The sequence below is a fragment of the Aquarana catesbeiana genome, linkage group LG05 (genome assembly GCF_042186555.1).
Source record: "Aquarana catesbeiana isolate 2022-GZ linkage group LG05, ASM4218655v1, whole genome shotgun sequence".
NCBI classification, from domain to species: domain Eukaryota; kingdom Metazoa; phylum Chordata; class Amphibia; order Anura; family Ranidae; genus Aquarana; species Aquarana catesbeiana.
Genome location: NC_133328.1, coordinates 410,214,639 through 410,232,149, shown reverse-complemented (window position 1 = coordinate 410,232,149; position 17,511 = coordinate 410,214,639). Strand labels below are relative to the sequence as shown.

The window sequence follows — 17,511 nt, the reverse complement described above, 5'->3', positions numbered from 1 at the left end:
CAGGCAGGGCTGGACTGCTGGAGTTGGTGAAGCCGGTGGTTCCCACGGCAACCATCCCCTATTTAAAAGCCAAAACTGGTGGCCTGAGGAGCACTTATCTTAGGGAGCGCAAGAAGGTCACGGATTCCCAGAGATCCGGAGCTGCAGCAGATGACGTTTATGTCCCCAGGCTGTGATACTATGAGAGACTGCGATTTCTGTCAGACCAGACTGGAGTCAGGGAATCCCTCTCAACCCTTCCTTCCACTCTTCCTTCCACCCTATCTTCCACCCCAGCTGAGGCTTCCGATGTCCAACCTGGGACTTCCAGCCAGGAAGAAGTGGAGGAGCCCAGCTGGAGCCAGGTATAGCATTGTTCTACAGATTTCTGGTCAATTAATAAATGATGTTTACTAGATGTTATTATTGATCACTAATTGCTGATTTCATAAAGTGTTTTACATATCAATACACAGTAGTGGGCAAAAATAATTGGGACAAGAATGAAAAATGCTGGGCTCAGAATGATAGTCTGTTATATTTGTTAACATTCAATTAGCAACAGTCATGAGGTGAAAATTGTGTGTGATTGATGAAGAAAAAACTAAAACCATGTCCCTTTTTCATACACAGGAAGACCTCAGCCAGGAGGAGGCTGTGGAATGTGGCAGCCAGGAGGAGGCTGTGGAATGTGGCAGCCAGGAGGAGGCGGGGGTTAGTGGCAGCCAGGAGGAGGCGGGGATTAGTGGCAGCTAGGAGGAGGTGGGCTAAGTGGCAGCCAGGAGAAGGCCGGGCCCAGTAGGAGCCTGACCGAATCACAGGTTCCTCCCCTCCGCCTTCCAACCAAAAGACCCAGGAAGGGGAGTAACGGGCAGGATTCAGCACTCAGGCTGATTCAGGAGGCTTCTGCGCCCCTGAGAGCCTTCCCCACTCCTGAAGAGGCCTTTGCCTCCATGGCTGCCACAAAACTGCAGGGCATGCAAGAGGGCCAACGCCTCCTGTGTAAGGACCTTCTTTACAAAACACTAACTAAGGGGGTGAGGGGTGAAATCACACACAAAACCCACCTGTGTGAGTTGGACCATCCTCCTTCTCCTCCTCCTCCTGCCACAACTCCACCACCAGAGCCACAGCGTGGAAGGAAGACCAGAGAGTGATGACCTGGGTTCAGTCTGGTCTGACAAAAGATGCAGGCTCTTCTATGACCACAGCCTGGGGACACAGATGTCATCTGCTGCTGTTCATCATCTCTTGGAATTCTGGACCAGACTGCACTCCCTTATATATGGACTCCTCAGGCCACCAATTTTGCAGTAAAATAATTGATGTGTGCCCTGGGGGCCAAAGGCTTCGCCAATTTCTGCTGTTTATCCAGCATTGCCTCCCTCCTTTGTTTGGTTCTGAGCCCTTAATAAAGGATTTTTTGTTTCAATTATACTCGCCTATGTGTGTTTTCATTCAAAAAGGACAGTTTTTTTTGTGAGGAGACAGGTACATTTCAAAAATACAATGTGAAATTAACAAGAGACACCAACACCAAGCAACCTCCTTGAGATTAAATAATACAAGATAATAATGGTGTTGTGGTAACTTGACACACAAAACACACCCAAAAATATTCTGGAGTTAAAAAAAAAAAATCAGGCTTGAAAAAAATACTAACCAAAAAAATAAAAACCCAAAAATAATTTGAATCAGATGTGACAAATACAAATATTTTATTGATGAAATCACGATAAATAATAAAGAAAGAAATTTGTGAGAAGTCTGTGTGAATATCAGAAGCAAAACTACTTCATTCTTCTAGCATTATAAAGAAGAACAGAGTGCGCTGCATTAAACTATATAAAACATTAATATGATGTGGATATTCCTGCACTACCACAATGGAGAAAGAACGTGGAGACTAAAAATATGTGGACAGCTGCATACACCGAAATTGGGGACAGACTAAACCCCAAAGCAAACGGATAAGGTAAAGGGAGAGGGTGCTGCGCTAACCAGAAGTATTAACAAGGGGGTAAACAAGAGTGTGAGGAGTCCCTGAAAAGGGTAGTCCGACTAATTGAGGGAATGCTGTTATAAAGATGTCATGCCGCTATTCCCATATGCATAAAATTGCAATGGAGCAAGTATTATACTAAACAAATCTTGTGCATATAATAATGAGTGTACACCAAACAAATTCAAAAATAATAATAATAAGCCATCTACTAATAAACACATTCACATGTGTAATCTACCTATAAAAACGTGCAAAAACTCATGAAAGGTGCTGGGTGACTGGGAAAATAATAAAATATGCTGGTATGAAATATCATACTAATATTCCCATATCCATGAGTGTTATATGTATACTGCACATTTGAATGCGTTTATCAACTTATGTTCTAGCGTCATTATTTTAACTCAAAATATTTATTTATAGTTAGATTGGCGCATACTTCATATTTACAGGCACAAGATTTGCTTATTGCATGATTTACTCCATTTTTTACACATGGATATGGGAATATTAGTATATGTCATACCAGCATATTTTATTATTTTCCCAGTCACCCAGCACCATGCACTTTTCATGCGTTTTTGCACGTTTTTATAGGTAGATTACACATGTGAATGTGTTTATTAGTAGATGGCTTATTATTATTATTTTTGAATTTGTTTGGTGTACACTCATTATTATATGCAGAAGATTTGTTTAGTATAATACTTGCTCCATTGCACTTTTATGCATATGGGAATGGCGGCATGACATCTTTATAACAGCATTCCCTCAATTAGTCGGACTACCCTTTCAGGGACTCCTCACACTCTTGTTTACCCCCTTGTTAATACTTCTGGTTAGCGCAGCACCCTCTCCCTTTACCTTATTTAAAACATTGCAGCATGACGAAAGTGCTATATCCATTCCGAACGCTAATTTTACCAGACCGAGCTGTTCCATCTCGGAATTTATTCTGAGTATGCGTGGCACCTTGTACGTCGGAATTGGCCACACACGGTCGGAATTGACGTGATCGGATTTTGTTGTCGGAAAATTTTATAGCCTGCTCTCAAACTTTGTGTGTCGGAAAATCCGATGGAAAAAGTCAGATGGAGCCCACACACGGTCGGAATTTCTGACAACACGCTCCAATCGCACATTTTCCGTTGGAAAATCCGACCGTGTGTACAGGGCATTACAGTAAAGAAACCTCTACACAGTTTAAGGTTAAACCTCTTTTCTTCTAATTTTAATGAGTGACCTTGTGTCTTATTAAACGCCCTTTCGCGGAAAAGTTTTATCACTAACGGGTCACCAGTATGGTATGTGTAAATTGAAATCCCCTCCCAAGCATCTCTTCTCCAGAGAGAATAAGTTCAGTACTTTTAACCTGTCTTCATAACTAGTCCCTTTATTAGTTTTGTTGCCCTTCTCTGTATTCGCTCCATTTCTAGCACATCCTTTCTGCGGACATTGCTGAGCTTATCATCTACTAAGACCCCCCGGTCCTTTTCCATCCTTGATTCCCTCAGAGGTTCTCCCACCAGTGAGTAGATTGCTTAATTATATTTTTCCACATTAAACCTCATTTGCCATGTAGCTGCCCACCCAATAATTTGTTCAGATCTACTTGCAAGGTTTCCACATCCTACTGAGAAGCTGTTGCCCTGCTTAGCTTAGTATCGGCCACAAATGCAGAGATTGAACTGTTTACCCCATCCTCCAGGTACTAACGTGCACCATGACAGCCGGGTTTCTCCCAGCCCCTCCCAGTAATCTGTCCACCAGATCCATGATGTGCCGAACCCGAGGGGCCGGTAGACAGCATACAATTCGGCGCTTCAGGTCTTTGTCACAGATTGCCCTCTCTGTCCTTCTAAGAATTGAGTCTCCTATCACCAAAATCTGTCTTTCCTTTCCCTTCGCTTCCCCCCACTCTCACTGGAGGAGTTCTTCCCCTGGCAGCTAGGGGAGTCCCTCAGCTCCAGCAGTGCTGGTCCCTGACTGGTTTCACCAATGTCACTCAACGGAGCGTACTTATTGGGATGTTCCCAATAAGTACATGCACTTTCCCCTCTACCCTTCCTCACTGTCACCCATCTACTCTTTTCTAGTGCCTGCACCTCTGTCTCCACCCGCATCTGTGCTGGCCCCTGCAGGAACGTTCCCAAGTCTCCTTTAATATGGAGGGTCTTCTCATTGCTGACAGTTGATTCCCTAGATTCAGAACCTGGGCTTCCAGGGAAACAATGTGCTTACATTTTGCACAGCAGTATTCGCCTTCAAACAGATGATCAAGGAACACATACACGCCGCAAGATGTACACCAAGTCAAATCTCCACACCCGCCGGGCATCGTACCTACTCATTTTAATGAGGATTGGGGATAGTACCCTGTCCAAATTAACTAACAACTAGCTGCCTGACACTAATACTCAACAATACACAGGTACTCGCAGCCCACATGGACTCAGTCCATGTGCTATTGCAGCACTTGTGTACTCACTGCCCACGTGCACTCACAATACACAGGTACACACAATACGGGCAGCACAGTGGTGTAGTGGGTAGCACTCTCGCCTTGCAGAAATAGAGTCGCTGGTTCGAATCCCAACCACGACACTACCTGTCTGGAGTTTGCATGTTCTTCCTGTGCCTGCGTGGGGTTTCCTCCGGGTACTCCGGTTTCCGCCCACACTCCAAAGACATGCTGGTAGGTTTATTGGCTTCTGCCCAAAAAATTGGCCCTGGTGTATGGGTGTGAGTTGGGGACCTTGGATTGCAGACCCCTTGGGGGTGGGTGTGTGTGGAGCACTGCATAGATTGATGGCGCTACATGAGTACCTTAAATATATATAAAAAATAAATAAATAAATAATAATAAAGTAGATGGCATCTTGATGAGATGCAATGTACGGGGATGGGAACAATTGTGGGTGCTCACTCAGGTTGAACTGGATGGACTGGTGTCTTTGTTCAACCTTACTAACTATGTAACTATGTAATACTCAGGTACTAACAATACACACACAACACTCAGGTACTCACAACACACGTACTCACAATACACAGGTGAACCTCAAGGCAGGTGAAAAAAAAAAATACAAATTCTGACCAACGCCAAGCATCGATTATGCAGGAATGGGCTGCCATCAGTCAGGATGATTGACAGCATGCCAGGGCGAATTGCAGAGGTTTTGGAAAAGAAGGGTCAACACTGCAAATATTGACTCTTTGCATAAACCTAATGTAATTGTCAATAAAAGACTTTGTCACTTATGAAATGCTTGTAATTATACTTAAGTCTACCATAGTAACAGCCCACAAAAAGATCTAAAAACACTGAAGCAGTAGACTTTGTGAAAATGTATATTTGTGTCATTCTCAAAACGTTTGGCCATGGCTGTACGTGATCAATGCACATCTGCAGGTGAAAAACACAAGCAGCAAGGAGCAATGTTTACAATGCCTTTAAAGTGTGACCAGATTAAAACTATTGCCTCTGCTTGTTTTTTGCTTCTAATGGCACTGTTTAGAATGAGACTTTTAGTATAACACCAGTTGGGTTTTGTCATAGTGCTGCTGTCCTGGCATCATAGGATGTGGAGCCTCTCCTAAACTGTATCTAGGCTCAGACCCTTTGCTTCTAAAATGTTTTATTTATTTTATATTATTATATAATATTATTATATTATATTATATTATATATTATTATTTGAGTCAGCACCGCATGCTTATAATATTTGAGCAGGATTGGTTATAGCTAAATATTAACCTAATTTTGAGACTGTTTATTTTATCATCCATCAAGATCACTAAAAAGGGTAAACCTGGGCTGAGAGTAATATGGTAGCTTCTATTGCTGATGTCTTTTGAAAATGCTCGTTATCTGGCTACATTGTTAATATATAATGGCTGTAGTAATTCCTGAGTTGCTGATGGCATGCATGCAGATTAGGACTTTACTGGCTGTATGCTTCTACTAATGTTATTTTTTATTACAGGCACTTATAGCGCCATACAGTAGATACAATAATTATTTGTTCCTCTGCAGATTATGTTAGTTTGTATTTTAAATGATAGAGACAGAATATTAACCAAAAATCCAGAAAAAACACATGATACAAATGTTATAAACTGAGTTGCAGTTTAGTGAGTAAAACAGGTATTTGATCCCCAAGCAAAACATGAGTACACCAGTACTTGGTGGAGAAACCCTTGTTGGCAAGCACAGAGGTAAGATGTTTCTTAGAATGCATTAAGGTGAAAAACCTCAAGGGTTTACAAACCCTTTAAGGTTTCTTGGCTGTCACTTGGAAACTTGAAGTTTCAGCTCCTTCCATAAATTTTCTATAGGATCAAGGTCTGGAGACTGGCTAGGCCACTCCATGACCTTAATGTGTTTCTTCTGGAGCCACTCCTTTGTTGCCTTGACGTTATGTTTTGGGTCTTTGTCATGCTGAAAGACCCATCCATGACCCATCTTCAGTGTAGAAAATTTATGGAGCGAGCTGAAACTTTGAGTTTCAAACGTCAGCCTCGTAACCTTAAGGACTTGGAGAGGATCTGCAAATGGGAGTGGGACAAAATCCCTCCTGCGATGTGTGCAAACCTGGTAACCATCTACATGGAACATCTTACCTCTGTGCTTGCCAACAAGGGTTTCTCCACCAAGTCATGTTTTGCTTGGGGATCAAATACTTATTTTACGCACTGAACTGCAACTTCATTTATATCATTTGTTTTATTTTATTTAATTTTTTGAATGATATTCTATCATTTAAAATACACCTATGATAAAAATTCTAGACTCTTAATTTATTTGTAAGTGGGTAAATTTACAAAATCTGCAGGGGATCTAATAATAATTTCCCCCACTGTATATATTGTACATTCACATCAGTACGTGCCCTCAAGGAGCTTACATTCTTCTTGACACCATACTGACACTGCATGCAGACACCAATTTCCCTTTTTAGTGTCAGTGGATGCTTGTTTGGAATGCACTAAAAAATGCACTACTTGTCTATCAAAAAGTGTTTTACAATCCAAAACCTTTCATCCAATTTTAAAATTGTTGCATTTTTAAATTCCAAAAGCCAATATAAAGGAATATGAGTGGTAAAAAAAAGCACTTGTGGGTTTAACCAATAATGTTTTTGTACAATTCTCCTTTTTAGGGGGGGCGTGTCTATGCCTGCATACTCTTGCTTATAGGCATCCTTCATTTCCATTTCAGAAAGTTGAGCGGTATGGACATGTCCTCCATGCAGGTGTTATATTTCTATAACACACTGAGCCGGATCTCCCAAGGTGAATGTGCTGTATGATACCTGATGATGAAGTTTGTTATATAATAATAATAAGAAGAAACCATGACGCGTCCGGTTTGGTTCATATGCAAGCTCAGGCAAGATTTCCCAGGAAGGCACTGGTGATGTAGCCTTCCCAGAGGCACCTGTGAAACTTTGACTATGGACTTCATTTACTAAAGCAGATTGCATGCAGTATTTAGGTGTCTGGACACATTTTCTTAAATATCGCATGCAATCCTGAAACTGTCAATTCACTATACCGTTTTGCAGTATTTACTACAAAATGCTCGGTAAATACCGCATGAAAAGGCATTACACTCAATTCACAGAAGGAAATAAATAATTAAATGTGTGCAGTAATTAGGTAGTGGTCCAGGCATGCGGTATTTAAGGAATGTAAAAATAAAATATACAATTTTGAGTAGTCTCTGCCTTTTTGGATCACGTCTCTCAACAGTAATGCATAGAAATCAAATATGGAAATCATTGGGGTTGATTTACTTAAAGTATAACTAAAGGAAAAACTTTTTTTTTTTAATTTTGGATAGAGTAGAGGTTGATTAAAGCACCTGTCAGGTAGAGCTGCACGATTCTGGATAAAATGAGAATCACAATTTTTTTGCTTAGAATAAAATCACATTACACAAAAAAATCGGGCTAACTTTACTGTTTAGTTTTTTTTTTTTTTTTTTTTTATTCATTGAAGTATTTTTTTCCCAAAATATTGCGTTTTGAAAGACCGCTGCGCAAATATATGTGTGACATGTGACATAAAATATTGCAACAACCACCATTTTATTCTCTAGGGTCTCTGCTAAAAAAAATATATATAATGTTTGGGGGTTCTAAGTAATTTCATAGCAAAAAATACTGATTTTAATTTTGTAAGAAACAAGTGTCCAGAAAAAGGTTTATTCTTTAAGTGGTTAAATTTACACACGGAATGTTCATCCCTTTGATCTAAGAACGAAAAGTTACAATGTTTATAGTTATCTACCAGTGCAGACAATGTTGTGAAAAACTTGGCAGGCTGTCCGTTTTTTTCTTTTGACAGCTGAGTGAGCAGAGAACTCTCTACACTTGTTACATGAATGAATCAGGAAAATCTGCAAAGAGATTGTGAGGGGGGGTTGAATCGAGATCATGATTTTTGAATGATTAATCATGCAGCTATACTGTCAGGTTTTTTTTGTTGTTGTCTGTGCCCCCAGTAGGGGGATTCATCCTCTTTATTTGTCCTGTTTACCATTAAAGTGGTTGTAAACCCTTTACAACCACTTTAAACTATAGGCAAGCCTATAATAAGGCTTACCTGTAGTTACACTGGATATCTCCTAAACCTGCACGGTTTAGGAGATATCCCTGTATTTGCATGTGCCGACGTCATCGGCACATGCGCACTTCAGCAAACTGAAGCAATGGCACACAGGTACCCGTTGCTTCAATTGTACTGTGCCATCACTGGTGGCTCCCGCGCGCATTTGTGGGAGGGACGTCATCGCGGCTCCGGCCAATCACAGCGCCGGAGCCGCGACACCCGGAAGTAACCCCCCGGGAGATGTCGGCCGCCGGAGCGGTGAACGAGGACCGCTGTGGGGGCTTCGATCTCAGGTAAGTAATTCATAATGAGCTAGTATGCTATGCATACTAGCTCATTATGCCTTTATCTTGCAGGTTTTTTTTTTTTTTTAATTCTTAAAATAAGTTTACAACCACTTTAAAAATGAAAGAAACTCACAAATTTTGGGTGGTCCGCAGAAAAGTAATAGAGAGGAAATCTTCCAATGGGGGGACAGCAAAAAATGGGAAAAAAAACTGACAGGGGCTATAACCCTCTTACTCTCTCCAAAATGAAAAAAGAAAAGTCGTGCCTATAGTTCTACTTTAAGGTGAATAGACTGCACTTTGCAAGTTCTCCAGAGCTTAGTAAATGAGGTAAAGCTTCACTTTACAAAGAATACCGAATCACATGCAAGGAAAAACAGCATTTTTTTCTTGCATATGACTGGATGATTGAAGTCAGCAGAGCTTCCACTCATTCACTAAGCTCTGGAGCAGCTGCACTTGCCAAGTGCTCAGTCGATGTGCTCTTAGTAAATCCACTCCATTACATTTAGTAAAACATGTAATTTCACCAGATTTTAGAGACTTTTTTTGTTTGTGAATATACAAGCATTTACATGATTTGCTGCAAAATAAAAAAAACCCAATGACTCCAAACATAATAGAATTTACATGAATATCACAATGGTCTAATCCCTTGTTAGAACATATGTCATGTGTAGTGGGAGTATTTTACTTTTTCACAATTATTTTTAGAGATATCTTCCCACTGATACCATTGATCTTTTTAGCTATCTATTAGGGGGTAATTCTTCCCCATGACCACAAATGTAGGGAGCTTCTTCCCACTTTCGATTACACTAATGTAGCATGAGTTATAGATATAGGGGTTTATTTACTGAAGGCAAATCCACTGTGCACTTGGAAGTGCAGTCACTGTAGATCTGAGGGGGACATGGAAGGAAAATAAAAAAACAGCATTTTTGCTTGCACATAATTGGATGATAGAAATCAGCAGAGCTTCCCCTCATTTTGGATCTTCCCTACAGATCTACAGTGACTACACTCGCAGTGCACATGTAGTGCACAGTGGATTTGCCTTTCGTAAAAAAAAAAAAAAAAAACATAGTGCTTTTTAGCAGTGGTTTCCAGAGACTGGAAATATATTTCCAGGGTTCCTCTGTGTAAAAAAAAAGGTTGAAAGAGGCTGAAAGTGTAACTAAAGGCAACATTTTATTTTTCATTTTGGATAGAGTAATGGAGGGTTAGAGCCCTTGTGAGGTTTTTTGTGCCATCTGTGTCCCATTGGGGAGATTTACCTTCACTTCCAGTCCCATTTCACTTTCAATGATCATGGTAAACAGGACAAATAGAGAGGGTGAATCTCCCTAATATGAGCACAGACAGCAGTAAAAATCTAATAGGCGTTCTAATACAGCCTTTTTCAACCAGGGTGCCCAGGCACCAAGGGGTGCTTTGGCAAAATGCCCAAAAATGTATCAAATTGTATATAGGCCAGCAGGTGGATCAAGCCTGCCTTTTAGTTACACACAGCCATGATTTATCATTATGCACCATTACGACTTTCTAGACACTGGCATCCTAACAACCAATGACATCATCCGTTAATAAGGAGGATGTCTGTTGCCTCCGCAGCATCCTTGTTTGACCTTCCTGTGCCCTTCTCCATCAGCACTGGGGTCACATTAGCTGATGGAGAGAAATTAAGGGAGAAGAGAAACATTGGCATACTAGTCAGTACCAGTGTGCAAAAGTGTATTTGCTTTGGAAGAGTAAATCACCTCTAACGTTGGGTGTCCTACATGTGGATGTTGCTGTATTGTGTAAAGCTATTAGAATATATTTTTTTACATTTTAGAATGGGGTGCCTCGAGACTGTCCATAATTTTAAAGGGTGCCTCAACTGAATAAAGGTTGAGAAACACTGTTCTAATACCTCTCTACCCTATTCAAATCTAAAAAAAAAAGTTTTTCCTTTAAGTTATACTTTAACCACTTACGGACCGCCCCATGTACATGTACTGCAGCATGGGCGCCCCCTTTAGCGCAAATTCATGTACCTGTACATCATTTTTTGTTCCTGCTCTTGGGCGCACACGCTGCCAGAATCCCTGTCCTGCTGTGATTGGACACAGTGGGAGCCAATCAGCTGGTATGGCGGCTGCAATGGTCGCCGGGACCTGCGGATCATTTCGAGGAGAGGCAGAATGTTCTGCCAGAGAGAAAGATGGAGAACTTGTGTTTCTGCTAAGCAGAAACACGGATCTCTGTTTTCCTCCAGTGTCGCCATTCCCTGGGAGCACACTTAACCCTTTGATCACCCCTGGTGTTAACCCCTTCTCTGCCAATGTCATTTATACAGTGACAGTGTATTTTTTTTTTTAGCATTGATCACTGTATTGGTGTCACTGGTCCCCAAAAAGTGTCAGTGTCAGATTTGTCCACTGCAATGACAAAAATTGCTGATCGCCGCCATTACTAGTAAAAACATTTAAAAAAAAAGTCCATAAGTCCATATAACGTTTGCGCAAACCAATCAAAATACGCTTATTGGGATTTTTTTTAACTAAAAACATGTAGCAGAATACATATTGGCCTAAACTGATGAAGAAATTAGATTTTTTACTTTTTTGTATTGGATATGTTTTATAGCAGAAAGTAAAAAATATATATATATATATATATATATATTTTTTTTTTTTCAAAGTTGTTGGTTTTCTTGTTTTTCTTCTATGTTTCTTTTCTTTGTGGGTAAAAAAAGGACATACATTTTATTAAGGTACAGTGTCGCATGACCGCGCAATTGTCAGTTAAAGCAACGCAGTGCCGTGTCGCAAAAAATGGCCCGGTCAGGAAGGAGGTTAAACTTCCAGAGTGGTTAAGTAAATACAAAATATCTTTAGAAAATGTGAAATGTTGAAAGAAAAATAGTATCAAAAATCACACACATATATAAATACCCTTCTTCCACCAATAAAAATGGCAACATATTTTTTTTTTCTGGAAAAAGTATTTATACTGTATATGTGTGATTTTTTTTTGTTTATATCCAATTTCCATTCAATATTTGACATTCTTAAAGATATTTTCTATTTACTTTTTTGAACTTAGTTGTTTTTGATATACCAAGTGTGTCCTGTGAAAGCAGCTTTCCTTTGACTGGTATTCTTGTCACATTTCTTTTGTATTAATACATAGGCTGCATGGACCGCACTGACTAACGCCTAGTACATACAATGAGATTATCAGACGAATAATCATCCGTTTTTGTTTTTTTTTTCTTTTTCCTTTTGCATGCTAGTCTCATATCGAAAATGAGTTAACTAAAGTTACGAAAATCCTCATATGACAATAAAAATTCATAAGTGATGTAATTTGTTGTAGTGTAATTGAATTGCATTTTTAAATGACAACCGTACTGATTAAATGAAAATCGTATAAAAAAAAAAAAGTGGCCGTAGGCAGGGTTCTATGGACAATCGGCCAACTGGCTTAGTATTAATTGCAATGTGATGGCAATAAGGCCACAGAACATGATATCATTGCAGTTTTAGACGAACCAAACTTCCTAGTCCAAGTTCTGGGGAGGTCTGTGGCGGATTGCCATAGCTCCGGTTCAAATCAGGATAAATAAAAGCTTTCACCATCCCAAAAAAAAAAAAAAAAAAAGAAAATCGTACGATCTGGTATCGTACGAGAGAATGTTTTCATGCTTGTTCCATCGGATAATATCGGATGAACTGTAGTTATCGGCTCTCGAAAGCTGTGTACTAATGATCAGATATCATACTACTACAGTATTTTTCATACGGTTTTCTGATCGTGTACACGGGCCATTAGTGAGTTGGCATATTAATACAGTTTAAAACATTTTTACCTCCTTTATTAGCAATAAAAGCTGACAGGGGTTCTAATTCTTCTCTACTGTATCTCCATTCCACTGGATGGTTTCATGGGATAAATGCTGAATATTTCAGAAAAATATCACATGCAGTATTACAAGCCTGTTTTTTGTTTTTTTTAGTGAATGGCAAAAACATTTTTTTTTTTAAAAGCTATGCAGCATTTTATCACATTTCTTAAAGCGGTAGATACTGCTTCGTGAATGGAGCCCTATGTCCTCAGTGCCTGTTGAAACACAGGAAATGGGGTTGCAGAAATGTATGTTATTTTTGTATGTATGTTATTCTTTAAATGTAAAAATTTAATTAATGAGGTTTGGGGATGTTCACTCAGAGCAGCATGCAACAGCACTTGCTTGTTTGGGGATAAAGGACTGCTTTAAATTGGATTTGTCATCATCCACAAATCATCTGTAAAACTGCTTGTCATTGTCATTAATATGTAATGTAAGGCATCCAGCACATTTGGTCATGCACATTAAAATCAGAGAGAGCCTCCTCCTTATCTGCCATCATCTGTACACATAGGGATGCATGGATCTTATCCACAGGGCCTTCTGTGTCCCAGCCCCACCTCCCACCCCCTGCAGCATCAGCAGCTCCACCACTCCTCTCACCTCCAGCTCATCTGTGAACAAGAGACAGGCATTGAGAGAAAGACACCAGGCAGCAAGGGATGCATGGCCGTACTGACTCTCAAGCAACTGCGAGCATCTCATTTCCACCATCAGCCTACCAGGTAGGGAACAATGGACTGTGCCTTTCTTTTCTGAAGCAACCATTAGTCTTGCCTGGCTAATCACAAATCATGGACATCTGTGTGTCTGTTATCCTAAGGCCAGAAACTGCACTATCATGCTCTATGTGCAATATCGGATCAGGGTGATTACCAAGACACAATATTGCAATGATGCACTTTTCTGCCTGACCAGTCCTGCTTGTAAAATGAGGTTTGTGTGTCAATCATCTGACAGCTACAAGAAGGTTCTACCAGTACCATCTGCTGTATACATACATTTAGCACTTCAATTACAATTAGTAATGTGTAATCCAATGCTGTACTTAGAATTGGTAATGTACTGTACGTCCATTGGTTATGGAAATGATCTGTTACTGTAGCTTTTGAATAAGCTTAAATAAGACAGCCATTTTGGGAGATGTGTAATATACATTGTAAAGTAATATATTGATGTATGCAAGCATGACGGATAATTAGCAGTGCTGCAAAAGAAACTTTGCAAAGGATCTAGAAAGGTCTTTAAACCCGTGGTTCCTGACATTGAGACCAGGGCTTGGTCAATTCTTCCAAAACCTACCATGCCCCAACAATAAAAAAAAGAGAAAAAATGTTTATATTCACACAGTAAAAGTATAGGCTTAAAAATATGTATTGAAATCCTGAAAGACCCTGGATGGAGTGTCACTGCATGGAGATGAGAGTTCTGGAGGGGGTAAGGGGACTTTGCAGCATATTTGGTGTCCCTGTAGAGGGTGAGATTTCTTTAGGGGGTTAGGGGATTGTGCGGCAAACTTGATGTCCTTGTAGCGGTTGAGATTTCTGGAGGGGGTTGAGGGACTCTGCCGCAGGCTTGGTGGCCCTGTAAGGGATGAGGTTTCTGGAGGCAGCGGGGGGGGGGGGGCAACTGAGGGATATGTGTATGTGGTTGTGAGCGCGTCGGGTCTCCATGGGGTAAAAGGACCGCGCTATACCGCAGATGGACACTTGCGGCAAAAAGCGCCCTGAGGCGATTCAGTTCGCATAGGTAGCGCTATACAAGTCATTCATTCAATGCATACTTGCATTGTGCCAAGCAGGACAAATGTAAGTATGCACTAAAGATCATACTTGGAGTTTATTTTTAAGGCACACTACATTAAGGCATTGCATCCATTATGAAAGAGCTTAAAAATTGCCAAAAAATGAACATGAGTCTTTTTATTACCACAATGTACAGCATGTGTGGCGATGCATTGCCTGCTAAATTTTGTTATGGGGTGCCATTCAAAATGCAGAAAATAGCTTTACGTGGTGCTATTTCTAATCAAGTTTGTGTACCCAGTACCAGCTGGGTCCAGTAACGGGGGAGGAAAATGTGTCTACATGTGTATATGGTGGTCATGGTGAGGATCTTGGATAGAAAGGAGTCTGCTCAAATACGAAAATTATCCTGTGAAATGGTCTCACTATGCTCTAGTGGTCAGGTCTAGTTCCAGAGATAAAAACTGGCCTACTCAAATAAGACAAGGCTAATTTTCATCTTGTGAAAGGATCTCACTATGTAGAATAACCATAAAGGAGTCAGTAAATCTTTGTGTGTGTGTGCAAATTTGTTGACCTGAGCTCTTCATAATATTGCAACTGTGTTGCGACTGGTATCTCCATAGCAAGTGGGCAGCGAGAGTGCAGCCCCCTGCCATGTAAATACCAGGCCTTATAGTACTGGGCTAGTACATTAAGGGTAGTCCTTCTGAAGTACAATGACCTAATGCTAATGGGCCCTAGGCTCTTTGGCACCCCCAATGTCCAGGAGAGAATGTCACCCAAAAAGGACTTATGTGCTTGTGCTATCTACCTCTTCCCTCCAGGGAGAAAGTACATGTTCACCCTTACACTGGAGCTCAATTAACTTGATGTATGCTTTATCCAATTTTGTCTACCTTTAACTGACATAACTTCAAGGTCCTTCTAAATGATAGGCACTAGCTGCTCATTAATGGACACACACAGTTAACCAGTGGGTCTTAACACATTTGGGGATGAAGGTAATCTTGTGGAATGAAGTAATTTGAAAACATAAGTGGTTGTCAAGAGTAACAGAAGTTTAACAAGCAGTCTGTCGAAAGCATTTACCTGTTATAGGTGTAATGGCCTCTAGCAGCAAGGGAGAAGTATCCGGCACTCCTTCCACCAATGGTCTGTCTCCCATGGCAACATGAGCGTATTGCACTGCAGAGGTTCCCATCCTGTAAAGCGGTGCGGAAGGTCAAGAGTTAAATTGAGTGCAGGTGTGGAGCCCGCAGAGAGGGCACAGCAGGGCCCACTCCACTACTTGACAGCAGGATTGAAAAAAGCTGGACAGGCAATTGTGGACATTGGCTCAGCATGTCATTCCAAAATGCATGTTATAATTAAAGTGTACATTGTCACGGGGAACCAAGGGTTGACTGGAAAACAGTGTCAAGTGTACATGGGGTATGTCCATCTCTAAGAGTAGAGGCTCTCCATAGGGTTGAGTATTCCCCAATGGCAGTCTCAGCTTTGTCCCAGGGCATTGATGGAGATGGCACGGAGCAGAGGTACCTCATGTGTGTAAAGTGACCCTGCCTGTACCCATGTGGGTAGGCCATCCATGTGACCCATCACAAAACATGGAGGCCGTGACAAACAACCACACATACAGTACTTACGTCAGAAATGGACATTCAACATTTTTACTGTCTTTAGAAACCGTGCTTACCAGATAAAATGTCTTCAGTTTCCATACTGGCATTCATTTTTTGGCTAAATCATTATGTTGTTATTATTAGCTTGTCTATGGCCTGTTTGTTCATACTGTGTCCATTGTTTTCAGGTCACACCTGTTTACTAGACTTAGTGGTTCTAAAGCTAAAAGTTTTTTTTTTGTTTACCTTAATGCCTTCCCTACATTGAGATTAAAAAATGTTTTTGCTGTAGTCAAGGAGAAGATCAATTCAGTGCTGTGCCCATCAGCATTCTTCTTCTCCCTCCCTCCTTCTATCCTACTCCTTCAAATTTTCTTGTCACTGCTGTCAAAAATGAACAGTAAAACAAAAATGTTAGTACGATCTGCTAGTGTACAGCCAGCTTTAATGTTTAGTACTTGCAACAATAGGATCCTCCTTTAGGGTTTTCCTTTGAAGTGTGGGCAGAATCCCACACAAGTAAACACATGCTAGTAGGCCAATTTGCTCCTGTCTAAGTTGGCCCTAGTATGTGTATGTATTAATGCAGCATGTTCAGGTTTTAGGTATTTATTTATATGCAAAAAAAAAAAAAAAATATATATATATATATATATATATATATATATATATATATATATATATATATATATATATATATATATATATAAAAACACGAGGAAGGATTGCTGCACGAAAAATGTATTTGCGATGATTGTGATGATTTACAGGATACACATTTGGCCCCAGTGTGACCTCAGATCTAAACTGTCATATGCCCGCTAACCTTGGGCCTTTCTTCCTACTGGAAGGAAGAATAAAACCACCCTATATATTTATACGTCTCTACTTCCACCTTGACAGTGGCTATGTGAATACTCCTGCTATACTTCACTAAAGTTCTACACACCACGACCAGGGAGCGTGTCCGATGGGCAGTACGTCAACATATCTATGTTTCTTTTAATTCGTCCTGGAATGCACAACCTATATCCGTAGATACCAATGTAAGTGTAAACAGAGAAATGAATGTGTATGTATACAGACTCATACAACTATAGATTTTGTATTTACGTTCCTTTATTGTGCACTCATCATGTCTATGTTATACATATTATTTCCCATATAGAAAATTCTTGTTGCAAACCCTACAATCACCCCTGAAGAAGGAGGCATAAGTAACTCCGAAACGCGGGGTGCACATGTATTGGTATCAACTTCTATATTTATGGAAATGCATTCCTTGTTCTTAACTTTGTAACTATGTGATTCACTTGATTATTTTTTGTAACTAATAAACTGTTATCTACTTTACATACCC

At 40.3% G+C, this 17,511-nt stretch overlaps 1 protein-coding gene across 3 annotated transcripts in view; it reads left to right on the top strand.

Annotated features, from left to right (window-relative positions):
- Positions 1-13,254: 13,254 nt before the first annotated feature.
- KIAA0319 (KIAA0319 ortholog) overlaps positions 13,255-17,511 on the top strand; it is an 85,599-nt gene continuing 81,342 nt past the window's right edge. For 2 of the 3 annotated variants that reach the window (XM_073631159.1, XM_073631157.1), the window contains exon 1: positions 13,256-13,506. The gene's annotated coding sequence lies outside the window, so the exon portion shown is untranslated. Of the gene's footprint in view, positions 13,507-17,511 lie in introns of all 3 variants that reach the window. The other variant, XM_073631158.1, reaches the window with a different exon arrangement.